Source organism: Alexandromys fortis, unplaced genomic scaffold (assembly GCF_014885135.2).
Source record: "Alexandromys fortis isolate MF-2015 unplaced genomic scaffold, M_Fortis_MF-2015_v1.1 scaffold_185, whole genome shotgun sequence".
Lineage (NCBI taxonomy): Eukaryota > Metazoa > Chordata > Mammalia > Rodentia > Cricetidae > Alexandromys > Alexandromys fortis.
Genome location: NW_026068094.1, coordinates 3,241,135 through 3,249,925, shown reverse-complemented (window position 1 = coordinate 3,249,925; position 8,791 = coordinate 3,241,135). Strand labels below are relative to the sequence as shown.

General features: G+C 44.0%; 1 long non-coding RNA gene across 1 annotated transcript; it reads right to left on the bottom strand.

Moving 5' to 3' along the window:
- Nucleotides 1–207: 207 nt before the first annotated feature.
- LOC126489150 (uncharacterized) lies at nt 208–2,598 on the bottom strand. Its single transcript, XR_007588870.1, has 3 exons — nt 2,441–2,598; nt 2,314–2,350; nt 208–761 (listed from the first exon to the last, which is right to left on the bottom strand). It is a non-coding gene; the product is annotated as an uncharacterized lncRNA (long non-coding RNA).
- Nucleotides 2,599–8,791: the final 6,193 nt, after the last annotated feature.

Below are 8,791 nucleotides of genomic sequence, written 5' to 3'. Positions count from 1 at the left end.
ATTTTTGCTAGAAGTGACAATGAAAGCTCTAACACACACATACTCCAGGAGAGAAACTGAGGCACAGATCAACTGTGCATATGTACCTGTAAGAATGTGTTCTCAGAAAGATTTCCTGGGACAAGGGAGCCACCGAGGGTGGCAGCCTATTCTCCAGGCTGTGGCCTGGACTGCACAGAGGAGGCGGTGAGCAGAGCTCTGGCTTTCCTCGGCCTCCTGACAGCAGGTGCACTGGCCGCACGCCTTCCCACCACAATGGACTGGCCCCACAAACTCTGTTCCTTAGTTGCTCTTGTCAGTCATTTTGTCCCAGCAGTGAGACAATTAGCTGTGTGATCACAGACAAGATCACGGAGGCTCCTTGCTCCGTGTGAAAAGCTGTGAAAAGGATGCTGACTAAATGTTTTCTAAGGTTCTCTCCTACAGTACACTGATGGACTTTTCTACTGGAGTGTTCACTTCCAACATAAATGGAAAACAAAACAACAAATAATAAAAACAGCTGACTGATACTGAAAGCCCACGCGGAGGCCCATTAAAGACAAACATACTTACTCTCCCATAGCCCAGGGTGGACAGCAGCACAGAGGGGGGAAATGCTGTTGCTGATCTTTAGCTTCCAGGTGGAGCACCAAGTTGGGGAACCGGATTGTCAGGTAGTTGTTAAGGAATATCATGAAGTTGTAAATAACGTAAGCTTCGTAGCACTCCCTCCAGGTGTCCACGTAGATGGCGATTTTGGGATATTTCAAAGCCAACCACTACGAGAAAACAAGACGTTAAAGACCTGTCACCGACATAACGTGAATTCACCCCACTCACAGAAGCTAACTCTAGAGCCTGGAGATCGTTTCTCATGCTTGCCGCAAACTACCATAATCCAGAATGGATTCACCTGGGGAGGAGGCCAGGGAATGCAAGGCTGCATTCCATCACTGAGCTGCATCTCCAGCCCTGTAACACATGCCTTGATGTGCAACAAGCAGCTTCAATACAGCTAACAAAACAGGTAAGTGCTGGGGCAAATAAGGAATATAAAAACAAAAGTTAATTGCGTTCTCACATTATCTGAAATTAAGGGGAAAAAATGATCACAGAAAAGACTCCTGAAGACATCTGTGTCTTTCTTGTTTTTTTTTTTTTTTCAGACAGTCTATGTAACCTGGATATTCTGGAACTCACTAGGTAGACCAGGCTGGCCTCCAACTCACAGAGTTCCACCTGAGGGATGGGATTAAAGGTGTGTAACACCATACCCGGCTAAAGCCATTTTCTTATAACTAACCACCAGAGTAGTTACATTCACTGTGGAAAGTCTTTTGTCCTTTCCTTTTTCTCCTCTTTTGGGGGGCGAGGTGACAAAATAATAACAGAAAAGTGTGATAGTGATCCTCGAGAATCTGCGTCTACGGGTTACGGGTTCAGCCAATCCTGGAAGATACCTGTAAAACAGCTCCTGACCCCAGGTCTGCACTCTGGAACTCACTAGACAGACCAGGCTGGTCTTGAACTCATGGAGGTTCTCTTATCTGCACCCCTATCTCCTCAACCTCCAGGGCTGTCACTGTTATTAATTCCGAGCATATATTAAAGAGTAGTGGTGAGAGATACATCCCTGCAGTATGCCTACAATTGTCTTTAGGACAATCGCAGGAAAAGAACTACACATTAGAAATATTTGAAACAGCTTCATTTTCATTACATTATCTTCTTTGCCAACATTAAAAAAAGTGAGCTTAGCCAGTTGCAGTGCTATATGCCTTTAATCCTAGCACTAGGGAGACAGACAGGTGCTGTGGGACAATGGTCTGCACCCTGTCAATTGTATTTTAATAAGGCAGAAGTATAGGTGGGGTGACGAGAACAGGAGAATTCTGGGAAGAGGAAAGATTCAGTCTGCAGCCCTCCCTCAGCTGCAGAGGAAACAAGATGAAACTGCCTCACTGATATAAGGTACTGAGCCATGTGGCTAACACAGACAAGAATTACAAGCTAATGTAAGATATAAGGATGAGTTAATAAGAAGCCCGAGATAATAGGCCAACCAGTTCATAATTAATGTAGAGTTCTGTGTGTTTCTTTGAGACTGAACAGCTGTAGGACTGGGGGAGACAGAAACCTCTGTCAAAAAACTGGAAGCCCTCTGTAAGTTCAGGGTCAACCTGGTCCCCAGAGTGAGTTCTGGGACAGCCAGGAATACAGTGAGACCCTATCTAAAAATAGAGAGAGAGAGAGAGAGAGAGAGAGAGAGAGAGAGATGACCCATCTCTCCAGCCCAAGAATTCTTAATACAATACAATAAAATATACTTACGCTATCCAAACTGTATATTGGGACCATCCAAAGAATCCTATTGAAAGTAAAACATATAATAACATTTAATATCGTGTATGAGTTATGTCAGTCAACACTAGTAGTAGCAAATACATTAAGATTTGACCTTATAATGGGCTTCTGAAGTTCTGGTTGCGTGTAATGCACTAAGTGCTGCACAATCCCCCAGAGGGACACAGGGATTGTCAACAGCAGAAAGACACCAGCGATAAACCATGCTTCAGTGTGGATTCCAACCTTGAAAAACAAAAGAACACATTAGTTTAGATTCTGATATTAAAACTATAAAGATCAATATTTTTATTTCTTATGTTTTCATTTGATTTCTAATCCTGCTTGGCATTTCCAAAATATGTAGTTGCAATTTTTAAAAAAGATTTACTTTTTAAAAAATTCTACGTATGTTTGTGTCTGTGTGGGTATGTGCATGTATGGGCATCTGCTGAGGCCAGAAGAGGGCGCTAGAGTCCTTGGACCTGGAGTTAGAGGGGCGTTGAGAGCACACACCTTTAGTGTGTGTCCAAGGAGGAGGCTCCAGGACAACCAAAAGAACCCTCCTCGAACAAAACAAAACATTCCCATACTATCTTTGCCCACGGAATCGTGTCTGAGTGAGGACCAGCGCCGTGTGTGCCAAGGACTGTGCAGACCAAGTGTCCTCCAGAGTGCTGCTAGGGGGAATGTTCCATGTCAAGCAGTCATAAACCATACGACAGGAAAAACAGCCACCACAGCCACCGCTGCAGTCACGTGCCACAGCACGGCAGCGCTGTGGGCACTTCTCTCTGCCTCAGTGTCCTCGTCCACAGAGGGAATCTCCTGTACTCGGCATTTCTCAGAGGGTTAAATAAAATCATAGTTACAGAATGAATGAGAGCGATCTTGAGGATATGCTCTAGCTAATACCTCTAACCTTAAACACAAAACAAAGCCTTTGTAATCTCAGTCTTCTCTGCCCATGGTGCTATCATTTCCCAGGGCCCTTCAGAGTCAAATCTTCAAAACTCAAAGATTCTCTGGATTCTAAGCTTCTACCACACACACATTCCCACTTAAACAGTTCTGTTCTGGCTTTAGACCTTCAACTGCAGTGAAATCGCTGAGCTCTCAATGACCTTTCTACTTGTGAAACATGAGACAGGGTGGCAACAATGGACACCAGTCACAATGTTCCCCAAAACCCTCCTTCCCGGGCATTCACTTTGTTCTTTGAATTTCCTGTGAAATAGTGGTGCCAGGTCCTCTGCCGTTGTTCCTTCTCTGAGTCCTTGATCTAAAGCATTCTCTAACTGCGGGCATTGACTCAAGTCTGACCATACCTAGGAGTACACCTGGGGGAGTACCTAGGTGTGCGCCCCTTTCAGAGGCTGAAACCTAACCTCAAATGCCAACGGCCATATTTGGGCATAAGGCTGATGGGAAGTGACTTAGGTAAATGAGGTCATAGTCTCACAGGGCTGGTGATCGCAAAATGAGATGGGCAACAACCTGAGGATTCAGCAAAAGCATGGCCACCTGTGACCTGAGAGCACCCTCCCCAGAGAGCAACCCCTCTGGCCCCCATGATATCTGACTCCAAAATAGTTTTCAGGACTGTGAAAAGATAAATTCCTGTTGAAGGCACTCAGTTCATAAACATGTGCTTTCACGTGTGTGAGTGCAGGTGTGGGTACAGGTGTGCAGGTGTGGGTACAGGTGTGCATGTGTGAGTGCAGGTGTGGGTACAGGTGTGCAGGTATGAGTGCAGGTGTGGGTGAAGGTGTGAGTGCATGTGTGCACGTCAGAGGACAACTCTGGGAAATCAGCTCTCCTTCCACCTTGTGAGCCAGGGTCTCTCTTGTTTCTGCTGCTGTGCTGCATATGCCAGGCCAGACGGCTGGCAAGTTTCTAGGCAACTATGTGTCTACCTTCCTCTTGCCATAGACACCGTTCATGTTGGCTATAGAGGGGAACTCGGGGTCAGGCTTTCTTGGCTATTGCATTACCTGCTGAGCCATCGTCACAGTCCAGTTTATGGCATTTTCTTAGGGCAGAGAGAGCAGACAAAACGAGTATCTGCAGCTGAAGCGGTTCTGAGATCTAGACTTGCATATCCAGTGCAGTATGACAGGCTCATCTGCACACCCTCCATTAGACATCCCTATCAGAACTTGAGGGACTTGACTTGGGGTGTTGGCAGTTTACACTGCAGATCAGAATTGGTCTGAAAGGTTAGAGGCGCTTTGAAACTGCAGCTCACAACTAAGAGAAGTCTTAAGCAGAAATGGTACACATTTCACTCACCTTTCTATACTATATTCCAAGGACTACTAAATGAGGAAATTATATTTATATTAAGATTGCTATACCCAAATATGGACAACAAATTTCAAATAACCTAAAAACTTAACAAATGAGAAATACTTAATGTCATATTTTAATAGCCTGAATTAGCTATATGGACTATAAGAGAAGCCAATAAAAGTTTAGTGAACAAAAGCACCCTACAAATATGGCTAGACACACTGTTTAACTAAAATATTTTCCACAATCAAAGGGGAGGGGTCATCTACATGGTATGTCATAACTCTTCCAAAATAAGTGTTTCTCAATAAAAGTACTTTCTGGTTATTAATTAATCAATAATTCTAAGTTCCCTTTATACATATATTATGGACATGTTAGGTACCCAGCTTGCAATGCTTTACTAATGTCACAGCATGACATCAACACATAATGAAGGGTGGGTCAGAGAGATGGCTCGGCTAAGGTGCTTGCCTCCAAAGCTGCACTGATCCCTTGTGCTCTGTCCTCACTCAGCACTCAAGAAGGAAGGAGAGAACCAACTCCCCCAACATGTCTATCCTTTGACATCCACAACCGGGCCATCCCACAAATACACCAACAAATACATTTAAGAAAAGAAAGAAATGAAGGAAGTAAGGAAGAGAGGGAGGATGAGAGGGAGGGGGGGAAGGAGGAAGGAAGGGAGGAAGGAAGGAATAAGAAATGAATACACAGGAACTTTAGTAAAACTTTTCCCTTGAGAAAGACAGAGAGAGAGAGAGAGAGAGAGAGAGAGAGAGAGAGAGAGAGAAAGAAGAAAGAAGAAATGAATACACAAGGAACTTTAGTAAAACTTCTCTCTTACTGAGGAGTAACTTCAAGTCTGGGAATGTCGCTCAGATGGGAGAATGCTTGCTTGCCTCAAATGCACACAGCCCTGGGTTCCATCCCCAGCGTTCAATAATCAGAAGTGCTGAGAATGTGCTTGGAGGATTATTCTAGGCTACAAGGCAAATTTCAAAGAGCATGGTCTACATAAGACTTTATCCCATTAAAGAAAGAAACAAAAGACGTAACTTCAAACGTAAAAACAATATGCAAGTCAAACTAAAGGGAATCCTTTCGTTTCAGGAAGAGCTTCTAAAATCCAGAACGTAGCTTTCAAGGTAGCTTATTTTATCTGGTTAAGATCAATATCTGCACAGCAGATCTGATTTCAAGAAGAATTCTCTGGGAATTGATGGGTATCAGCAAAGCATTCTAAGCAGCAACATTGACTATTTTCTCCACCGGGTCCCACCTCCAGTTGTAGCGGCAAAATGAAATCAGACGGGTCTGTATGTTTAAAGACAAAATGTTTTTCAGACCCCAAGCATGAGAGGGCAGACAAAGGGATTCTGCCAATGAGCTTAGGAAAAGGGTAGAGGTGCTGGACCCTCCTACCTTTTTTTTTTGAACTTCCCAAACACCAAAGGGAACCGAGACGAGGATGAAAATTAAGGTAATAAGTACAAGCAGGGGTCCGATCCATTGCCTCCAGTTGTTCCGATTACAGGCGCAGGGCATTTTCACAAAAAAATTAGTTTTGATCAGCTCAAAAAACGAACCAAGCCGAGATTTTGGCGGGGTTTCTTCGGTTTTTTTCTCCTCTGGCTCTCTACAGGGGAAAATTCAGCAGCCGCTAGCACCGCATCCTCGGGTCGCGCTGTGGTTGCGGCTGCCGCAGCGGCAGCAGCTCGGGATGCTCGCAGGTGCGGGCTGCATCCTCGCCGGCTAACCGGCATGCACCCTGTCGGGCGCGGCGCAGTCGCCGCTCACCTGGGGATCGCCTAAAGTCTCGGCTGCACCATGGCCCCGAGGACAGCCGGGGTGACCTGGGGGGTCCCACCTGCAGCTGGAAGCCAGTAACTTCCTCCCCCCTGCTCTGGCAGGCGAGTCTCCGCCCCCCACCGGGAAGTCCTGGCTAGCTACTTCCTCACTCACGCTTTTGGAACTTCCACAGTAGTGAAACTCATCTTCGAAGAGGTGGGAGGTCCTTGGACTTCCCAAAGGGCAGGGAACCCTCACTGTTCTTGGGGCTGAGAGGGAGGGGAACTTGATGGGGGGAGGGGAGGGAAATGGGAGGCCGTGGCGGGGAGGAGGCAGAAATACTTAATAAATACAATAAATAAATGAATAAATGAATAAATGAATTGATAAATGAATATAAATAAATGAATATAATAAATGAATTAGTATAAATAAATGAATAAATGAATTAATTAATATAAATAAATAAACAAATAAATAAGAGAAATTAGTTCAGTTCCGCTTCTGATCATACACTCAAAGCCAATGACCAGCGAAGAGCTTCAAGCTAGGCAAACCCTGTCCGGTAACATCAGCCTTTATGACTGGTCAGCTAGAGAGGAAGGGCGTGACTGTAACCTAGGTTACCAGAGGGCGGGGCGAGGGATGCAGGAGAGGGTAGTGGAGGACTAGTGGTTTCCCTAACTTACTGGGTCTTAGTGGAGCCTGAGGGGGGTTGTAGGAACTGAGACCCTTTCAGAAACACCTTCTTCATTCTTTAGACTTTATTCCACCTAACGGAAAGCTTTAGTGAATACTGTGGAGGGGAACTTGAGACAGCCTTTTTCTCAGACGTCTTCCCAATAGTCTTTAGGGGTGGAATCGGGAGCCAGGTGGAAAAAGACAGAATAGGAAACTTTCGCTTAGATTTTAGTCAGTTGCTAGAGTTTGAGCGCTAAGGAAGAATTTGTCTGCATAATTTCTGAACCGAGAAGGAGAGTCATTTAAAAAAAAAAAAAAAAAAGCTCATTTGGAAGTAACTGTCAATATATGTTCACATTTGGAACTTGCGTTAAAAAGGCCTACTCACTGGCATTCTGACACCATATTCTATGCACTCAGCTTTTAGCTGTATAGGTTTGCAAACAAAACAATAGCAAATGGGATCGTAAAGTCTTTCTAAATCAAGGGAACAAGCAAACACGTGTCCAATTAGTCGCATGAATATGGCCTCTAATGTCATTTTCTGAAATCAAGCACTATACCACGCTCTTTACCCATATTATATGAGTTGATCTGCAAAGAAGTGCCGAGACATAGGCAGTTTCCACTTCCAGGTGAGAAGTTTCAAGTGACAGATTTGCCCAAACATTTTTCTCTGACCTTGAATTCTGCCTGATGTTTAAATACTTGGTTTGTCATCACCCGAAACAGGGCAATTCTGGCGATTGGTCATGTGTGCAAAATGATGTGGGCCCAAGTCTCCTCGAGATACAGATGGAATTGTATGTATATTCCTGTCACTCTGTGACCCAGAGCCTGGAGATTGACTTCCACCATCTTTCCCCATTTCTTTTGAGATCTCCGTTTTACAACTTCTCCTTAAAGGGGCACTACAACTTTTGTTTGGTTTAAACTAAAATAGTTGGTTAGGGGGAAATTCCTGATCATTAATGAAAATACCTCATGCGTTGTTGAAGTTCAGAAAATAAGAGAAAACTCTTGCTCTAAAACCAAATGTCCTTACTGTTTACTTCTTGGCCAATGACACTCTTTTTTGGATAGGCTGTCTAACATGGGTTGTTTCTGTATGTTCAGTCACACACATTCTTTGCTGCCTATGGTCATCTTTCCTGTTCTTTCTCATGGAAGATCTTTTTTTTTTTACAAAATTTCTGAAATCTATCTCAACACCTCAGCATCATCGTTCATGTTTTGTTACAGTCTGTAGCACACTACCAATCAATAATTGATCAATTTCTGCATTACCTTGTGCTAGAGGACCTGGCAGACCCGTATGGGATCGGATGTGTGTTATGTACAAAGGCCAAAGCCTGTTCCTGATCAAATTTTGAACCTGGATAAAAAATGAGGTTAGTTCTGTATCATCAGGTATAAATTCAGCAGTTTCAATATGTAAAATAACTCTTTCTGCGTATTGTGAATCAGTAACTATATTAATAGGTTCTCTAAAATCCCTTAGCACCATAAGAATGGCATATAATTCTGCCTTCTGGACAGAATCATAAGGACTTTGTTCCACCTTACCCAAGTCTTCCGATTTGTAACCTGCCTTCCCTGTTTTATTGGCATCAGTATAGAATGTACGGGCTCCAGTTATTGGAGCATCACGGACGATTCGAGGAAGGATCCAAGAAGTTCTCTTTATGAAGTTAAGCCTCTT